Consider the following 20,134-nt stretch of genomic DNA (forward strand, 5'->3'; position numbering starts at 1 on the left):
AACATACCATAGTGTTTTTCCATTGTAGCGAAATTCAAACATGAAAACCTTCCGGGCATCATGATACACTCTCAGCCTGTTTTCACGTTCCTGTTTGCTTAGAACTTCTCCTCGATATTCAGTAGGAAAGTCTCTCTTCTGAAAGGAGCAGGAACTGAACACTCCTCGACCTTACAAAGAAAAAAGGATACAACAGAAATATTTCATTATAACAATAATGAAAACTAGACCCATACTAAAGAATATTTTACCAATACTCACCTTTGAATTAATTAATATATTTTATGGTGAAGCCATTCTTGTCTTTACCTAAGGATGAAAAGTATGCTACCTCTTCTTTGGGTTTAACTTTTGCCCTCTGTGGCCTCATGACTGACATGTCTCACTGAAGATAATGATCTAAAGCTATAGAAAAAAATGAGTTTCAATCAGTTTGATAGGTAACTTGGTGCAGATGTCTTGAAGTTGACTTTCATTGTGCAGTAAATGTGCCAACGAAAATAAAATACAGTGGATAGCACAGCTCTGCTAAATATTTGCATAAATTAAATGTAATGAACACTAACAGACTTTACTGAAATATTTCTATTGAAAGAACAAATTTAAGTAAACACAAATGCAGCAATTTACCAATACTTCATTTATACTGTACTGGTAATACTAAGCCATTGTATATTTTCACATCAAAAACCAGCCTGTTATTGCTTTCCTCTTAAAAATTGCAATTAGCATTCATCTTACTCAACAGACGGTTAGCTCTGCTATGCTAACCGTCGCTAACAGAAGCGTAGCAATTCTAAATAATTAGCTGCATCCTTCATAATCAACAGATGGTTAGGTATGCTAACGTAAGCTTAGCTGCACTTACACTGGACTTGCATTATAAATCATTTTCGCGAAAGAGGGAGCAATGTACACAAGCGACCAACAACAACAGGAAAAATTCGAGCTTCAAACCTACCTCATTAGCACAGCTACACGCCATCACATCTCGTGAAGTAAATAGAGCCGGGGGCGGTTCTCTATCGGGGCTGCTAGATGACGTCACTTCCGTACTCAGGGCAATATAATAAATCCCGTTCAAATCAACAAATTGGTTCAGTCGTTGGATTATGAACTGTTGATAAGAGTGGCTATTGTTCTATGATTTACAGTGTCAATAAAAAAAAATAGATCACATTTAAAATGAACCCCAAAGGCTCATATATTAAATGAATTACCACAGACGAAAACAAAGGATATTATTGCTAGAATTATAGATCATTTTGTAATCATAAAATGTGATTTCAGTTTCAGTTTTTTAAAAATGTTTTTTTTTTCATTAACGAAAATGTTTTTTTGCCTTAGTAAATAAAATAACCTTGCTGCTGTCATACAGTTGCTGTCCGAGGATGTTTTAGTACTATACTTTAGTAATGGATGCATGTGTTTTTTGGCAAAATTGTGAGCGAGCCCAATTCCTTGGCTGAGAAGCAACCCTGCAAATGAATGGTCACATGATGCTTTCCTTTTGGCATGAAGCAGGACTGATGGTAGCGCTCACCTTTTCTTCTCCAGACAAGCATTTTTCCGGATGCCCCAAACATTTGGAAAGGGGGTTAATCAGAGAAAATAACTTCAACTCTTTTTTTCTTATTTTGGTCTGTATTTATGGAATCCCCTTTTCACTGGTCACACCAGGCCATCCTCCAAAAGTCTTACTCCCTCACCATGGGTGTAGATGCACTCATACCTGCTTACTGCCATTCCTGAGCAAGCTCTACACTGGTGGTGATGTCCTTATCCCGCAGCTGAATCAACTTTGGGAGATAGTCCTGGCATTTGCTGGATTTTCTTGGGTGCCCTGAAGCCTTCTTCACTTAAAGTTTGTAAGGTCACTAAAGGAAATTACTTTAATTTTCATGGCAAATAGGGACTTTGCAATTCATCTAATCACTATAACATTCTGGAGTACATGCAAATTGCCATCATAAAAAAACAATAATAATAAGTCAGCACTGGAGATTTTTAGAAAATCAATGTCATTCTCAAAACATTTGGCCACTGGTGTACAGAAAGATGTTACATTGTAAAGGCAGGGTGGGATGTTAAATGATGAATCAATATACGGCACTGACAGTTTCTCTGTCTCTGCCTCCAGCTGTTCAAAGTGATGTGATAAACAGCTGTTAACCATTGTATATTTTCAAATAAACAACCACTGCAAGAATTAAATGCTGAAATATATAATTAAATGTCATAGTGTATTTCATTATTTAATTGATCTACTTAGGAATTGGTGGCTGCAAAAAAAAAAAAGGCTCTGCGTCTACAGACAAACATTCACAATACACAGCATTTTGAGAAAAAACTGAATTATGGGGACATGTGCGTAATTGTGGGGACAGGTGACGGTCAGCCAATCAAATGCTGTGAAATATACACTGGTGTGAATAATTCATGAAGTGGTGCATTACGAGGACCTTCCTACAGGGGGCGTCATCAAATACACAAAAATACACAAATTCATGTAATTATGGTTTACAAGGACATTGGCTAAAACTTTGGATTTAAGCCTTCTACAGCCCTAGAAGCACTTCTGCATTGAATGAATTATGAGGACATGGGCTGTGTCCTCATAATTCAAAATGTCCTCGCAGTGTTGCGTGTATTCAGGTGACATGTCCTCATAATACACAAAGGCAAACACACACACACACACACACACACACACACACACACACACACACACACACACACACACACACACACACACACACACACACACTCACACACACACAGTTTTACTTTATGATATGGTTAATAAAAATGGGGACTTCTGTAAGTATAGGATAAATCAGTGAGAGCATCTGTTCTTCATTGTCAAAACCATGTCACAGTAATTATTTAATGGCAACAACATGAACCTTCACTTTGCGTTAGAATGCTTCTCACTCTGATTTGTCTTGTTATGTAAATAAATTCTCATACAATTTATTTAATCTTATTCATTAAATTTGTTCAGTTAAATGATGCATTAAACATAAAACTAGAGTGGTTGTGTGAGTATGTAGTGTTATAGTTTCGATGTTCCATAAATACAGTGTATATATGTATGATAAAAGTAGTACTATAAAAGTACAACTGCATAAGCAGGTCTTTTACCTTGACCACGTTGCATGATGTACTGTACAAGCAAATTTTATTGAAAAGGGGGGGTCAATATTAAATATTCCAAACTGAAAAGATTAATTTTGTCACAAAAACATTTTTGGTCTCAAATGTAAAGTTTTCTCTCTCTCTCTCAGGCTAAAACCCTGGATACAAATATCCACACATACACGCACAGCACATCAATCTCCACCTCAGATCTATCTGGGGTAATGATGCCTGTGGAGACACTTGCCCAGGTATTTAAATTCTGGCCTACCAGCTGCTTGTGGGACTTGTGTCTCAGTTCTCACAATGAAGACAACATATAACATTAGGACGTGCACAGTGCGTGTAGTTAGTTGCATGAGTATAGAGGACTAAAAAAGCCGACATAATGCAGATTTCAACCCCCACAGAAGAACATATTTGGATGGGGAGTTTAATTCCACTATTTTCTATCTGAGTATAGGCTCTCTCTCGTGTACGGGGCTAAATGTATGTGATTATGTTATCATAAATGACTCATATCTCACTTACAAGGGTGGTTTTGAGGGAAGATTACCTTTCACTGCCCTCCTTTGGACTACTAATTGTCTGATTTTGTTGGGTTGGTCAGGTATAATCTGATGGGATTAGCAGATATGCTCTTTAAATAGAATTCAGCAGACAGGGATTAGATGATCAGAGTTAGCTAGAATGAAAGCATTAGATTTTCATTAGGGATGCACCGAAATGAAATTTTTTGGGGCAGAAACCGAAAAACGAAAATGAGAAACGCTTGGCCCAAAAAAATTATGCCAATTTTGTATTATCATTGCATTTATTGTAATTAATTAAAATTATAATATTATTATAAAACATTTAGGCCTATTTAGCACGGGCATTTTACGGACTGCAAAGTCACACACGGCGTCCTGTACAGATGTGTATTAGATAGTGCTAAGTGTTTACTTGTTTAAAACTGTTGATAGCAATAGTGCTAACATTAGCTAAAGTATTTAGCATGACCACCAGAATGTAAGTGAAAAAGTGGAAGCGCTCGAGGGGCTCTCATCAAAGAAATAAAGGAAGGTGCTGCAGGAGAAAGAGTGGCTCACCTGTAGTGCAGTACTCGGCAGCGCTCTCTTTTTTGACAGTTTACCAAGCGACCCTCTCCTTCTCCGGTGTGCACAATGAAGCTGCCGGTGGCCAGTGAGCAGCAAGGTGGACACTCACTCCCTGTGTTTGGTGTTAAAATTCAAACAGACACTCGCAGCGAGTTTTTTTTTTCTTTCTTTTTTTTTTTTGCTTGCGTCACCACAACATCGTCTTTCAGACATATTCTTTCAGCTTGAATTGTATTTCGGCCGAATGTCGAATGCCTATTTTGGGCATTTTCGATTGAAAATTTTTGGTGGCCGAATATTCGGTGCATCACTAATTTTCGTCAAGTTTAAATGGAAAGATAATTAGATGAGAGTATGAGCTGTCAAACTGTTTTGTGTATTCCTTGAATCCTGAATTATTATTTTTTTGTGTGTTGATCAAGAAACCAAATCATCTCATAATGTGATTTATCAGCACACATTTTTTTAACGACCGCCCCTTATTTGGAAAGCCTCTACTAATAAGGGAATTCCAGTTGCGATGCAGCAGAAAGGTTCACGTCAAAATTACCCAATAGAAATGCTGTGTACTGCACTGGAGCTACAATACACAATGTTCAAGTGGAGGAGCCATTTGGACTGTGTAGCACTTCCACCGATTCCCTGCTTTGACAGAACGCACTCAGTAAACGCCGGTGTTAACGATTAGCACAGAGCTAGGTTGCTACAGCTCTCCAAGAGGTTGCTACAGCTCTCAACCCCTGTGAGAGCCAAGAGTCGAATGGATGCTGTTTTGTCACCTGGAGTGACTCCAAGCCACTTGATCTTTTGATGTGAGGCGTATTTTATTCAGCAACTCCAGAAAATAGCTCGTTGAGTGTAACATTGATATCATCTTCTGGTTCATTGCAGTAAAGCATGAGCGTCACTTTATAATGTGAATCCGAGAACTTAACAAAATAAAAGCATTCAACGTTGTTCAAAGAAGTCACTATAACACAATTTAGCAGTAATAAAAGAATGCATATATTTGTGGGGACTGGCGTCATGTTGTATTTTATCATTTTAAAAATTTGCAGAATTTCGCAGGTTCATTCATGTAAAACATTTTTTAGAACGCTCTTAATATGAAAAGAAAACAATGGTCTTGTCTGGTTCGTATGCAGTAAAGTTACGTCATTTAACAATGTGCATCCGTATTGAAATTAACAAGATAAAAGCATGCATATATTTGTGGGGACTGGGGTCAAGTTGTTTTTTACAATGTAAAAAAATTTGCAGAATTTCACAAGTTACTTTATTTTAAAAATGTATCAGCTCTTAATATGAAAAGAAAAAAGCACTGAGCTGTCACCATTGTCTTACAAACGCCATTATGCCATGTAGTGACAGAAAAATGACCAACACAAATCAATGTCACACTCGTTTTTTTACAGTACAGTACATATTTTCCAATTTAAAACAATTTTATGAATTTTTATGAACTTACTGTATCAGTGATTAAGAAATGCAACCATGTTTCTATTACGTTAACAGTTCTTCCCACTTATGTTAACAAGAGTATGAAAAATTTGAAAAAAAATATTTTATTGTGCATTTTATTGTAACCATATTTCTATTAAGTTAACATTTCTTCCCGCTTTTATGTTAACAAGAGTATGAAAAATTAGGAGGGGGGGAAATATTGTACATTTAATTGTAAATCAAATTAAAGAGTATTTCTGCAATTTAGTAGTGAATGACGCTCATTGCTCCAACATTACCAAGACACCCAAAGTCAGCACCAAACTACAGTTATTTTATTAGAAGAAAATGAAAAAGAAGAATATGAAATTTTAATAATTTAGGTGGTATGTGCCTATCGAAAATAAAGTAATGGGAAAATATAAGAAAATATGGACATAAAAAAGTGGTGGTCATTACAGTGGGCCTTGCCTTGGGCTTTCTCTCAATTTTATGAATTGCTATGAACTTACTGTATCAGTGACTAAGAAATGCAACCATGTTTCTATTACGTTAACATTTCTTCCCACTTATGTTAACAAGAGTATGAAAAATTAGAAAAATTAATATTTTATTGTGCATTTTATTGTAACCATATTTCTATTAAGTTAACATTTCTTCCCGCTTTTATGGTAATTAAAATTAATTAATTATATATATATATATATATATATAAAATAGAGCAATAGAAGTAGAGGAAAATTACATTTTGACCTTATTTTTATTTATACTTTGAAATGGCACACTGACCAGACAGTTCTCATAGATCCTATTTTGTAATCCCACTTTTGTAATCCCTCAGTATTGAGTCACTGACATGTCTACATCAGTCCAGTATAAGGAAATCTTGAGTAGCTTTTTCCAGACATCCTTTAATATAATGAGGGGGGAGGCAGGCACACTGACTTACAATTCAAAAGTTCATTTTGTAGTCAGTCAGGTAGTGTAAAAACACAGTCAAGTAGTCATGATTATTGCTTCTAGTATCTTGGCTAATTTGTAAGGATGGTTGAGATTGTGAATACAGAGTTGACAAAAAAAACTCAATCTTTATTAAATGCCTCAAAATGTCCGCAGTTTCTTTGTATCTGTCACATAGGTAAGTACACATTAAGAGATCAAATAGAATTGCTGTGAATTCTGCTTTTACAAAGACAATATTGTAATGCAAATTTTTGATAAAACAGTGAGGTAATAAATACATTTGTAAAAAAACAGCGTCAGCGCCGTCAACCCCTCAAAAAGTCCAGGTATTCTAGTGGGCTTTTCCTGCTATTTTTTGTAGTCACATCTTACAAAACAAGCCATGGTTTGCAGAGAGCTTTTGCAGCATCATAGAGATCTCATTGTTCAAGGGTATTAGTTAGAAGAAGGGTTAAAAAAATAATAATAATAATTTTAAAAAAGCTTTCCAAAGCTTCAAATGATGCTTACTGAAAACAGTCATCAGAAATACTAAGTATGGCAGTGACAAGAACCACAAACTGGATGCACTGTCATTTAGAATGAATTGTAATTCATCATGAAAATGGGGTTCATTGTACTCATGTTGTGAATCCCATGGTGATTTTGCGTGAGCGTTAAGTATGAAGAGTATTTCTGCAATTTAGTAGTGAATGACGCTCATTGCTCCAACATTACCAATACACCCAAAGTCAGCACCAAACTACAATTCTTTTATTAGAAGAAAATGAAAAAGAAGAATATGAAATTTTAATAATTTAGGTGGTATGTGCCTATCGAAAATAAAGTAATGGGAAAATATAAGAAAATATTGACATAAAAAAGTGGTGGTCATTACAGTGGGCCTTGCCTTGGGCTTTCTCTCCCCAGCGATCATCCTCACATCTGGATACAATGTGGGAACAGGGCATGGAGGCCAAGGGGATAGCTGAAGGGAGGGCGTAAGTGTGCTGGGGAATTCTTTAGAAAAGATTTAAGAGCCACTGGGAAAGGTGGTGGTGGTGCTGATGGTGGATGTGGGGTTGTGTGTGCTGCGGTGGAGGTGGGGAGGTGGGGGGCTTCTACTAAAAGGCTCCCTGTCTTTGGTCTCTTCTTTCCTGTGTAGTTTGACTGCAAGGCCCCCAAGCTACAGACAGACAGGCAGCTGGGAACTGGGGTGAATAGCAAAAAGCAACCCCCAAAACACAATATTGGAGCTAAAGTACATCTTTTGTAGAGTTGTCTTGCGGTAGCTTAGATGTACATGTTTCATTTCCTTGATAGTCAGCCAAAATTGCTACATCACTATGTTCTTAGGCATTAATTAAAGTCTGATGTGTAGAAAAAAAAAACTATGTTCGTTTATTTATAATTCTTGTTTACAAAATAAAATAAATAATGCTTATATTTAGATTAAGATCTTGCAACACCAAGACACGCGTGGCACGAAAGCTGATTGGAAAACATCAATGGCAAAACACAGGTGAAACCAAGTAGCCACAGTATGAATTATACTTTGCATGCATTGTGTGTGTCGTCTTTTTCAAATGGTTAAGCTTCTGTAAATTATTTAATAATCAGCATTTGCAATAGGTTTTTTGGGGTGGGGATTCTCATACAAGGGAATAGTTGGATGAGGTCCAATTTTTTGTTCACATGTTTTCTCATATACAGATGCACTCATGCATGCACACATCCACTAAAAAGCATCATGGCAAGGTTAGGCTGACATCGGGTGCTAACGATTAGTTCTTCTGTGGACTGAATGATTAGCTGCGGTAGCCTGGAGACATTTCCAGCTTGTTTCCCTAAGTTAGTTAGACAGGCAACATCATTGGCCTTCAATCTGCACTACAACCATCTTCTTACGAGCCTAAATAAGAGAGTTGACTGAAGGATTATGGGAAGAGACAGTGTGGCGTATACTGTATTTTTTGTTTATTAAGTTATGTTCATATTTAAAGGGTGACTACAGTAGTGGTAGAAGTATAGTTGCTGTAGCATGAACGCATATATTAAGAGAAATACCCAGGATACCAAGATATTATTTCAATAATAATAATAATAATGATGATGATATCTGGTCTTGAAAACGTCCTAACTAGCTCTTGAGCACATACATATACAGGGAGTCCTCAAGTTACGGCGGAGTTCCGTTCCTACGCTGGTGATGTAACCCGAATTTCGACTTAAATCGGATTTCCCCGTTAAAGTTGATATTTACATCAAAATACTTTGTACAGTAATTTTAAAAAACATATTTGCGCAACACAGAAGTGCCGGAACCAATATTTTGTGTTTCCACACGGACATTCATTGCTGACGAACGGAAGAGTGGAGATAATTCAAACTTAAACACGGAAATGTGACGCGCCTGATGGCGAGCCGACTTGCTGATGGACACAACTTTAAAAAACTTTAAAATGGCGTGATTACTGTGGGAAATTAACGAAAAAGACGGTGCTACGGACGAGTCACAGGCGACGTAGGTCACAGGCGACGTAACTCGAGGACTCCCTGTATTTTCACAATAATCTTTGATTTGATCAATACAACAACAGTTCTGTAAGATATAAAAAGTGACTTGTGGTAACTTTTGCTATGACTTAGCTTTATGAGCTACCCAAAATTTTGTTTCAACTGTCTGTATCTGTGAAATAGTGAGGCATACAAGCAGTGTAAAACTGTCTAAAACTGCTATGAAACAGGAAATGGCAACCTCACTATTGGTACTTACTACTGTACATCTTCATTTCAAACAATATATAATTTATAGAACAAAAGCCACATTTGTTCATCACAAGGGGCATTTTATTGATCGTTTAAAAAGTGTGTTTATCAAGTGCAACAAAGCGGCAGACGCAAAAAAAGCGTGAGCCTCTCTGCTTAAGAATTTGTTCCTCCAACCCCCACTCACCCTTATTGCCCTCTGGGCTGCTGTGAGTTTGGATTAAGTTTAGGTGCCATGTCGCATCCCTAAGAAGGGCCATCCTAAATATATATGGACTCGTGTGCCCCCACTTATGAACAACAAGACAAAACATTGCTAAATATCATTTCATTTATCTATATGATACGCTAAAGATATAAACTGATTAGAACTTTTAATATTCTTTGTTGTGGGGGAGGGGTTAGGGAGTGGTGGGTGTTATGGGGGATCTCCACCTGCTCTTTCCTGATTGGTGGCAATCATTTTAAATATAATAAAAGGATAAAGAGACGTACTAAAAGCTTTCATCTAAAACATTGTGAGCTTGTTTTATTATATATTAACTAATTTTGTGATCAGAAGAGAAAATGAAACAAAATGTATTGTTTTCAGATTCATTTTCTCAATGTAAACCGATACAGGGTTTATGCATACGTGCATGTGCAAAGCAGTGGATCAATCAAGTCTACGGCAGTGACAACTGGACTGGATGTGGAGTGCTGTTCCTTCCCCTGGCCGCTCTCCCCTTCTATCGCTCTCTTTCAATCCCTGATCACAGCCACGTGGTTCTCCCCCAGCTAGGCTTATTTCTCTCCTTTAATCCTGCAGCAATCACCGCAACAATGCCATGCGCTGGTCATAGATGCAGGCTGAAATCTATTATATATATCATCTAAAACTGATTAGCACGGTTAAAGAGAAAGTCAACCCAAAAATCTTCTTTACATTAATATGTTGTATTTGCCCCCACTAATCTAAACATTCTGATTAATATTTTTTGTGGAATATGAAATTAGCCGCAAAATCCACTTTAAAAAAATCCATCTAAAGAGGCGGCCCTTTAAGGAGGCGGCCCTTTTGTCACTTGTTGTTGACTATAATGCTGCCTTCATGTGGTATCGAAATTATGGTAAATACCACATGTCGAGTAGAAAATTGCACGTGAACGCCCCCTCATGTCGTATTTTCTACTGGACGACTGGGAATTTATTTTGACACCAGAGTTTCCGAGTTGAGAGAACTATTCAAGTTTCAACATGGCGGAGAGCGCCGAAGGTTTTGTGAATGGCAAGAAATATTAACACTTATAATGGCGTTAACGTCCGCTAGCACAGCAGGTTGTTTACGTAGCATACACAATTTTGCTAAAACAACAAAAATCACATGATCAGAACAGATCGTACTTAGGAGTTTCCGAGTGGTAAGGTCCATCTTTCCCATAGCACGGGAAGGCAGGGTCAATGAAATCTCTGTTACTCAGAGCTCAGGTAACGACCAATCACAGCTCAGCTTCAGAAAACAGCTGAGCTGTGAGTGGTCGTTACCTAAGCCCTGAGTAACTGCGATGTCATTTTAAGTCGATAACAAGTGGCAAAATGGCCGCCTCCCTGAGATGTATAAAAACGGGTGGACAATTTTAATCATAAAGCAAATTTTGGGGTTGAATTCCCCTTTAACTAATTTCCTCCAAAAAAATGTATGAATACGTTCTATATTAAATATTACCATGCTCCCAAAGATGTATTTCTGTTTTTTTTAATACTAGACCATACAGAAGACTTTGATGCAGCCTCTGACCTGAAGAGGACGCTTAAAGCAATGGTAGTTATTACAAAAAACGGCCAGCAGGTGGCAGCAGAGTATAAGAGATCAGCCAGGGCCATGTTGCAACAAGCTCTTTTTCCCAGTGTTTAAACAGGTTTGTGAATAATGATAAAAAACTTGGCTATATTCTAATGCTAATTGCCGCAAAACGGAAACAGATAGTAATATCCTTTTTTTCCTGATGAAAGAAGAGACTCCAATCTTTCTTTTGGTAGGTTCCATGTTTTTATAGCAATAGAACATAATGTTCTGTGGGCCTTGCCAAATCAGTCAAAATCCAGTAAAACAGTCGGGAGCGAAGGGGGTTGCTTCAGTGAAAATGGCTGGGAGTGAATGAGTTAATTAATCCTTTACATTCAAATGCCTGCTCTGTGGTCACAATTACTATTTCACTGTATGATTAATAATGTTGCATGACAATAAATCAGCAGTGTTAGTGATAGGTAATGTAGATTGAAGGTGATCAATGTAAGATTGTCCCCTTTTTAAAATGTAATTTTATGCAATCAAATAACACAAAGTATTTCTCGTCACAGGCTGACAAGGAGCTTGCATCACAAGTTACAACACAAGTTCATCCCTTGTAGATGTCGCAACTTGAAACAAACACTACAATGATAAATGGGGTTGATACTTAGCAATTATCATCAGATTATCATCCACTCACTAAGGGTCATCTCCTGTGCCGTTATCATGAATACATGTATCTTAAGTTACCATAAATACATGTATCTTAAGTATAGCCATAGTCATAAGAGTGGAAATTGTGTGCTCGCCAGGCGAGTTATTCCATTGAGGTTATTTGTAGAGTGTTCAAACCGCAAACATGTCAAATTCACACCCACACTAAGGTGCAGATGACTGTGGAAAACATCAGCATAGCTCAAATAAGCATTGCTCACTTTAAACATACTTCTCTGTCATCAGAGGTGTTAATGAGGCATGCCAATAAAAGTAAGATAATAGTAAATGGCTGTTATGTTACAATTATATTGCACAGGATGCAAATAAAACTGGATCAATGCAGTTAGCTACAGTATAATAGGCCACATTCATTGCTTAGGTTCCTTCCTAAATGATGCCTGTTACCTACGAAAATCAACAATGAGTAGCTGTGCTCAAAACATGCATACACTGCTTTTTGGTATGTGACAGATGAGACCAAAACCACATGTTCAGACTGTGCCCTTATTTCCTAATTGATGCTGTGTTTCAGTGTTTTGCATTTAATTAGTAATATTACACAATAATGGATGTGTATAAAGCTGATACGCTAATGTAGCCTTTAGTGCATTAGACAGGAATAGAATTGCCAAAACACATTTGGTAAGGAATAAATAACACTGGTATTATTCTTTTTTTATTGGTTGTTTTGATTCATTTGTTTAAAGTAACACTGAATACAATCACAAAGGTTGGTTTCTTCCCTTGAAAAAAAAAAAGTACTCTTATCCTAAACTATGCTTAGGTTTGTTCAGACCCACTGTTTGTTTTCATGTTGGCTAGTAAATGTGATCTGTTTTGTAATTAAAGACACTTAAAAAAAAGCTAATTCAGCATTCACATGTTATTTTTTTTAATTATTCTCTCACAAACGGTATAGCTGTTTTTGTTCTTCATCCAAAACTTCATAAACAAAACATCTAAATGCTGCACTAATTCCCCAAAATAATTGTTAAGCATAACTCATCAAAGAAAAAACACTAACAATATGAACTACTCATTTTGCTCCTCCCTCTTTCATGCAGTATGAGGAAAATAAGTCAACTCATTGTTTGTACAAACTAAATTCATTTGAGTGGATTCCTTGCCCCACTGTTTAAGATCATTCCAGAGCTAACGTTCAACTTTTGGCCGCACTGACTAAACAATAGTAGTATTATCAACAATTGGGACCGACACAACACATTCCTCTTTCCCCTCCCTGCCAGCAAGTGCGAAGACTAAAATGTGCCTGTGCCTGAATCCCCGCAGCAGCTCCTCCCCTGCCACCCAGCAACTCCAAACCCTCTGCTATAATAAGCCTCTGATTACTGCATCAATTTCTTGGACTTTAATTTAGACAGCACAGCAATGCGACTTTACAGTGTACTACCTGACTTCCTTGCATAAGTTATGCAAGGGGAGGGGGCAGATGCGACCCAAATAAAGAGATTACCTGTTAATACAGTTTCCAAAATTTGCTATCTAAGGATGATGTAGTACAGTTACACACACTACTGTATACAGCACACACAAGTTGTAAGGTGGTAGATGCATCAAATTTTCATTCCATGGCATTAAGCCGTGTTTCCCATGGAGGGCTCTTTTATTATTTAATCCAGGGAGGGTCTTGGTGCTTCTAGGTTAGCGCAGTGAGATTGCCCTTTAAGAGGGGAAAACCCCACCATGCAGCAGAGGATCAATGCCATCAATGCAAAATAGACAGCAGACCTTGTATCATAATAGAGTCAGGAGAGCTGTGTGGTATATATTTTCCTAGTATTGATGATTTTGAAGTGTCGTAAAGTGAATTTCAAAGGCCAAAACGATCAATCGAGAAAGTTGAGATCAGGAACAACTAGGGCTGGGCGATATGGCCAAAAAATAAAATTGTGACTTTTTTCAGTCAGTCTGGACGATTACAATTTTAATAGATTTTAATTTAACTAATAAACCTAATGAACATTTAAAGGTTTCACTTATTCAAAAATGATTCCTGTGCAAAATGTTCAGACACCGTATGACAATTTTAAATAAGTTTTAACATAACATTAATAATTTATTTTTATTTATTTATTTAAAAATGTAATATATAATATATTAATATATTTTTAAATATTTATTACTATTATTATATTTAATATATTTTAATTTATATGTAATTTATAATAAATGTTAAATATTTATATGCACCTCAATTTCACAATTTAGCTAATTTTCCACCATTCGATTTTTAAAATGACGATTAATTAAATTAATGTGATTTATTGCCCAGCTGTATGGACAACCAGATAAACGCTTAGTGCAAAGCGGAAGAATAGTCATGCCTATACTGAAGTGGCGAGGATACCGGTAGAGGGAGGTCCTGAAAATGAGACGCAGGTCATAAGAAAGCCTCCACACTGGTAGTGTGCTTTCTGTCCCCTTTTTTCGGCTTGAGGTCAGCAAATGCCAGTGGCGCTCATTAGCAAACACACAGGTCTTGAACTAATGACACCACTGACGTAAATTAAGTAAAAACTAAATCAAAATAAGTAAAAATTATTTAAAAAAATTAACCACTCACTTAAAAAACACTCTCATACTTCCAATATTTAGGCATCTTTAATGTCATAAAATGACTTTTAAAGCACAGGAAATGCGAAATAGACTATTAAGTTATCTTCTACAAGGTGACTAACTAAGAAAATGTGCACTTTCAATCAAGTACTTTATACAAGCCTGCATACAAGTAAATGAAATGGGGAGGGGGTTTGCATGGCTGTATGGGCTTTGATTAGGAGTCAAATGTATGCTATAGTTACCAGACACAAAGTTTGTTGGAAAACTTCCCTCTACTGTAATATCACCATAGACATGTTATTTTGTTGTCTTGCAATAGTCAAGATCCTCAAAGGTAAATGACTACTGATAAAGACACAAGGTAGTAATGAATGAGTAATGAAAACAGCGGTTAGTGCAGCCGTTCAGCAAAGGGGCTGCCGCTCTGGAATGTGAGGCTCCATTCATTCACATGGGTTAAACATGCATTTCTACCATCACAAAGCCCTGCCTTGTCCTCATTGTTTCTTGACACATCACTAAAATGCTCTCTTGCTGAAAGAAAATGATATTAACTATGTAAGAAACTTCACACAGCGACAAAATCTGTTTGCGTAAGTTTGTGGGTGAGTGGGGGTGGGAGTGTTGGGGGGTGGGGGGTAGCTCTACAAAAGTCAGGTCTGTGGAAAAGAGTCATAACAGAGTTGAAAGTTCATGATAAGCCCACACGCTACTTACAAAAGACAAACGGTTCCACTGTCAAAACCGAAATATGTTTATATGACACAATAGTGGAAGATAACGTCACACATCATTCAGGTCCACATCTTAAAACATCAAGTTGCGTTCTTTAAAAAGTTGATTCTAAAACAAACAGTGGCATTGACTTTTGGTTATTAGTCAACTTGTCACCACAAAAAGCTTTAGTCGAATGTGTAATATTCCTTTCTTTTACTAAAGTCTCTATCTTCACAATGCTTAACAAGCACTGTGTTATGGAGACACCTGAGAAAACAACACTGCAGGAAAATACTGTGTCCATTGTATGTGTTTTTTAACTGAATCACATTTAAAGATGTAAAATATCCCAATCTAGTCCTTCACATTTTCCATAAAGCTTGGCGACTGACTAAACATGACCGCGGTCATGACTGTCATTGACTCAGTCACATTGGCTGCGATAAATCATAAATTACTGGTGTGTCGTGTGGCAGGTTGTTTTGTGATTACACAGTGAGAGCAGCTGCCTGTCGATGGAAGGAAAAAAATAGCATCAAATAGTGTCTGAGATCTACATGTAATCCTGTCTACGAAGCTACACAGGCTCCCTCCTTCTTTTCTCTCCTTACAGTGAAGATAATAAATAAACTTACTACTTCTCACACCAAGTTCAGGTAAAGGAGATCACAAATAAACATGTAGGAGGCTACCGGTACTTGAATTGTTATTTTTGCATTATTGTTGTTTTGAGTGTGTAAAATGCGCGCGCGTATGTTTGAGTGCGTGTCATAAAGGCTACTCAACAAAAATTCCAACAACACAAAAATTGGACACGCCTAGATTCTTGATAATTCTTGTTAGATTAACTGTAAAACAACATCCAGTGGAACTGCTTTGGCATGCATGCACGCGCACGCGCACAAGCTTTTTCTCGTTCTCCCTTCTATTTTACATAACTATTATGATAAATCTGCCCCGGAGGGAGGATGCGGCCACATAAAGAGTATATTTAATCGTCAACTGTTATTAAGACCTTGCATTTATTTTTAACTTGACCAAGTGTGTGTGCTTTCCTTCTGTTCGTTTGCACTATTGCTCTAATATCATAACTTAGATACACAACGGTGTAAACTGATTGTTTGCTCTTGTTCAGTGAAGTTCCAGTTTCCTATCAGCCAAGCATTGCTCAAAATTAGTATTTATCTCTACTGTAGTAAATGCACTTTTGTTTCTCACTCGTATAGGAAATGACTTGTTAAAAGGAAGTAGACGCTCGAAGCGAAACGTCAGGCTAACGGCAGCAGCGCAGCAAACACACCATCAAAATAACAAATAAATATCTGCAGTCACTTCCTTACCAGTTGAAACACCGTTGAAGCCCCAACACACGCACACACAAAAAGACCGGTGCGCCGCTCCAAAAAGCAGATGTCAAGAGTCCGGATCCAGCCAAGGTATACATGGATTACAGTATTATGTGTCTTCCCTTGAAGCCTTTGACAGCCTACTTTGTAGAAATCGAGCAAAAAATATTCTTATCTGTTGTGGATTCCTGTCTCCTTATGTTGTGGAAGAGTACAGGTTCCTCTCTCACTCCACTCTTGTGTGTGTCTCCCTGGTCTCTGTCGTTTCACCGGTGCTGCCTTCACTGACCCTACGGAAAGTTCAATTTCTTCAAGTGAGCTGCAGCAGAAGCGTCGAAGATGCCGTTACTTGTATGTCTGAAATAAATTGCACACTGAGCAATCGGACCGTTGATTAGACTGTGCTTGACATTAGTTATGTCGGCAAGAATTGCAATTATTTCCTCTCTTCTCTATGCCCTCACAGTGGGTGACTAAAAATTGTACATAGTAGTATCACTATAGGCTACATCAGCTATCTAGATGTTGTTGTTGTTCTTTTTGTTTTGTTCGTTTTTTTGGTGTTGTATTCAAAGACAGTAGATTTGTAACTAAAGTTGACTTTGTGACGAAACGTTTGTATGAGTTGTTGTCAACTTGAAAATGTCGCAGTTTGCAGTGAGTCCATGAATGTCTCACAAATTGAAAGGAGCCCTGAGTGAGACTTGACGCTGTAATGGAGAACAAGCACACAAAGTTTGTCCTCTAAGTAGTCATACTTGTAGTCGTGAACAATGACTCACTACATGTTTTGCGGGTGTTAATTAATTTATTTATATCTTAGAAAGGATCGGCCTGCCTGGAAAATGTACATTCACGCGTATTTTTATTTGAGAATATAGTTGCATAAATGCACGCCCTGGGTTGTTCACCATTCCAGTTAGCCTGGAACAGTTTCCCCCTAACTTGATCTCCAGGGCTCCTGAGCTAGGACAAGCCAGGACTGTACATTTTTGGTGACATCATATACTGTAAGTTGTAGCTGGCGGCCTTATTTCTATGAAGATTAATTTGCCAGATCATTATGTTATCAACATTACGACCCAGTTTCTCACCTTTTCAAGTTGCTATTCATCTTGACATTTTTTTTCAACCATGTTAAGATACAAGTGCCTTTTATTCATAACTACAGAGTGCCTCAGCCTCCTGTTTTTTTTTTGTTTTTGCGTTTTATTCATTTTGATTTTGAATGGATTAATTCAGTAATTCAACATTATATGTATAATCATGTTCAAGCTAATTTTCCACCTCCATAGGGATGCCAAGGGACGTCCACCAAGTGAGCACTCTGAGGATGACTGAACAATGCAGCACCCACAGAGTTGTTCCTCAGATGGTTCTCAATTTAAGCTATACTCAGATTTGTGGCTGTGTTGCTCAAAATCCGGTATTTGTAGAATGTGTAAAAGTCGTTTGACTTGTCAAAGCCATCCTCTACAAAATGTGCCCAACACAGCACAATTCTGGTTCCAAAATGTGATGGAGTTCTCCAAAATCCAATACAGAAGCAGTTTTTTCCCCTCAACTCCTCTGAGTTTGGCCGCTGATGCTACATTTTAAATGCAGTGCGTTGTTGCCATTAGTCATTTTTCCTGAGATGAGTGAGCATGTACTTAAATAATGAGTCACAACCCTAGATCACAACGGCGCCAAACAAATCCACTAATTTCTGCACGCTTTTGCACAGACCACATGGATGTGAACTTTAAACCATGTCACAGACTCATTTTATGAAGTGCTTTATTTCCATATCACTTCATTCTGACCTAAAATGTGTAAATGGGGAAAAATTCATTCCAACCACAACTCTGTCGTACTTGTGTGGCAGACTGTGTCCCCCCCCCCCCCCCCCCTCTCATATGAATGGTTTTGTTAGCATTAAATTGAACTATCAGCGCAAAGCAGATGTTACGTTAGGAGACGTCAAGTGCGACATTACTGTGTCTGGCTAAATCAACATCATGATTTCATTCAAATAAATACTATGTTAACAAGATTGTGCTGCCATTTCATCTCGGCATCAACACAATCCAGTCGTGAAAATTATACGGAATTTATTTTATTTTTTCAAACACACACCTTTTCAAATAATTACATGCAGATCAAGGAAGGGAACGCCACTTCCTCATGTTTACTTAATGACGTAAAGACACAAGACATAATTACGTTGTCATTGTCTTTGTAGTAAAACAACATTTTGTTGGAGACTTCGAACATCAGAAACAGAATAAAGTAACTTAAGCAGAGCACCCGCTGTATTATAAGAGCAATTTTTATTCAACATTATGTATGCTGCATCTCAAAAAATTTAAGTTTCCCTTACTATGTCTTACAAACTAGACGACCCGGTCTGACTCAATGTTTACACTATACAACAATTAAATGTCACATAGTTTAGATTCCTACATCCTTCATTTAATATACTGACCTTAGCTGCTTAAGTAATTTTACAAAAAAACAGTACTGCTCAATTATGTTACCAGGGTCTTAAACCCTGTTGTGGAAAACAGAACTTAAGCCTTCTTCTGGTTGCAGGTCTTATATACTTTGCTTTGGGGTTCACCTTGAAAATATGTCTTTTAAGAGAACCTACCTAAAATAACCAAAGGAAGGCGATTAATTAGGTCGTTTTTGCCTCGAGCCTCACGAGAAGCAGGCAGAAAGGGGTTAAACTGACTTTCTTGGAGGACTGGAATTTCTGGAGAAACAAGGAAGATAACTGTGATAAAGTATGATGTGGAAACATGGGCTTATATGATTAAGAAAAAAAACACGTGCGTTCCCAGGCATTTAAACAAGTATTGTTGTGTTCTCCAGTGTGTCTGTGTTGCAGTCATATGTAATAAATGTCACTCCATAGTGTAAGGGGTGTTTTGCAAAAGGCCTGTTTACTCAGCATGTGTGCAATGAAAGTGAGAGAGTGAGAGCCAGTGCCATGCCATGAGGAAGGCAGAGAGGGGGGCTGACTGCTGATGCTAGTGACTTAAGAGTCACATCTTATCAGTGACCAGCTTTTAAATTGTTACGGCAGGCTGAATGCTTCATAGCACTCCACCAGCGCTCACCCAGTTATGAATACAGTGTACTGTATATAATGCTAATAGCATATATAGTTAGCATGCTGTGCAAACAAGACTTTAGAGCACATCTACAAACAAGGCCTATACAGATCATCAATCCCACAAACAACTCTGTGATACATTAACGTCTTATGATCTGCTAACACAAAAACACACCCACACACATCTTTATGGAATTTGCTTCCATCTACACATTCTATATTGTACTTCAACATCCATAGCTATAACAGATACTGTTCAATTGTTAATGACTCACAGGAGAAAACAACCCCACTCCCCGGAATGACAAAGGCACAAGTGTTAGTTGCATCATAGTCGATAGTCACCCAGTTCTCCATCCTTGCAGTGTGAGTCACTATTCAGATACTTCCTAACTCCTGTTATAAGTGAACAGTCTTTATGGCTAGCATCTCTCTCTCTCTCTCTCTCTCTCTCTCTCTCTCTCTCTCTCTCTCTCTCTCTCTCTCTCTCTCTCTCTCTCTCTCTCTCTCT

General features: G+C 37.6%; 1 protein-coding gene and 1 long non-coding RNA gene across 3 annotated transcripts in view; both read right to left on the bottom strand.

Moving 5' to 3' along the window:
* The window catches only part of LOC147171863 (uncharacterized), a 6,300-nt gene extending 2,857 nt beyond the window's left edge, over window positions 1-3,443 (bottom strand). Inside the window, exons 1-2 of the long non-coding RNA XR_015095400.1 lie at window positions 262-3,443; window positions 8-170 (exon numbers count right to left, since the gene is read on the bottom strand). This is a non-coding gene — a long non-coding RNA (uncharacterized LOC147171863). The remainder of the gene's footprint in view (window positions 1-7; window positions 171-261) is intronic.
* The window catches only part of LOC147171862 (zinc finger protein 516-like), a 68,483-nt gene extending 51,531 nt beyond the window's left edge, over window positions 1-16,952 (bottom strand). For both annotated transcript variants that reach the window (XM_086078870.1, XM_086078871.1), the window contains exon 1: window positions 16,518-16,952. The gene's annotated coding sequence lies outside the window, so the exon portion shown is untranslated. The remainder of the gene's footprint in view (window positions 1-16,517) is intronic.
* Between the last annotated feature and the right edge of the window lie 3,182 nt (window positions 16,953-20,134).

The sequence above is a fragment of the Leptonotus elevatus genome, chromosome 6 (assembly GCF_054856555.1).
Source record: "Leptonotus elevatus isolate MCC_2025b chromosome 6, RoL_Lele_1.0, whole genome shotgun sequence".
Taxonomy (NCBI): Eukaryota; Metazoa; Chordata; class Actinopteri; order Syngnathiformes; family Syngnathidae; genus Leptonotus; species Leptonotus elevatus.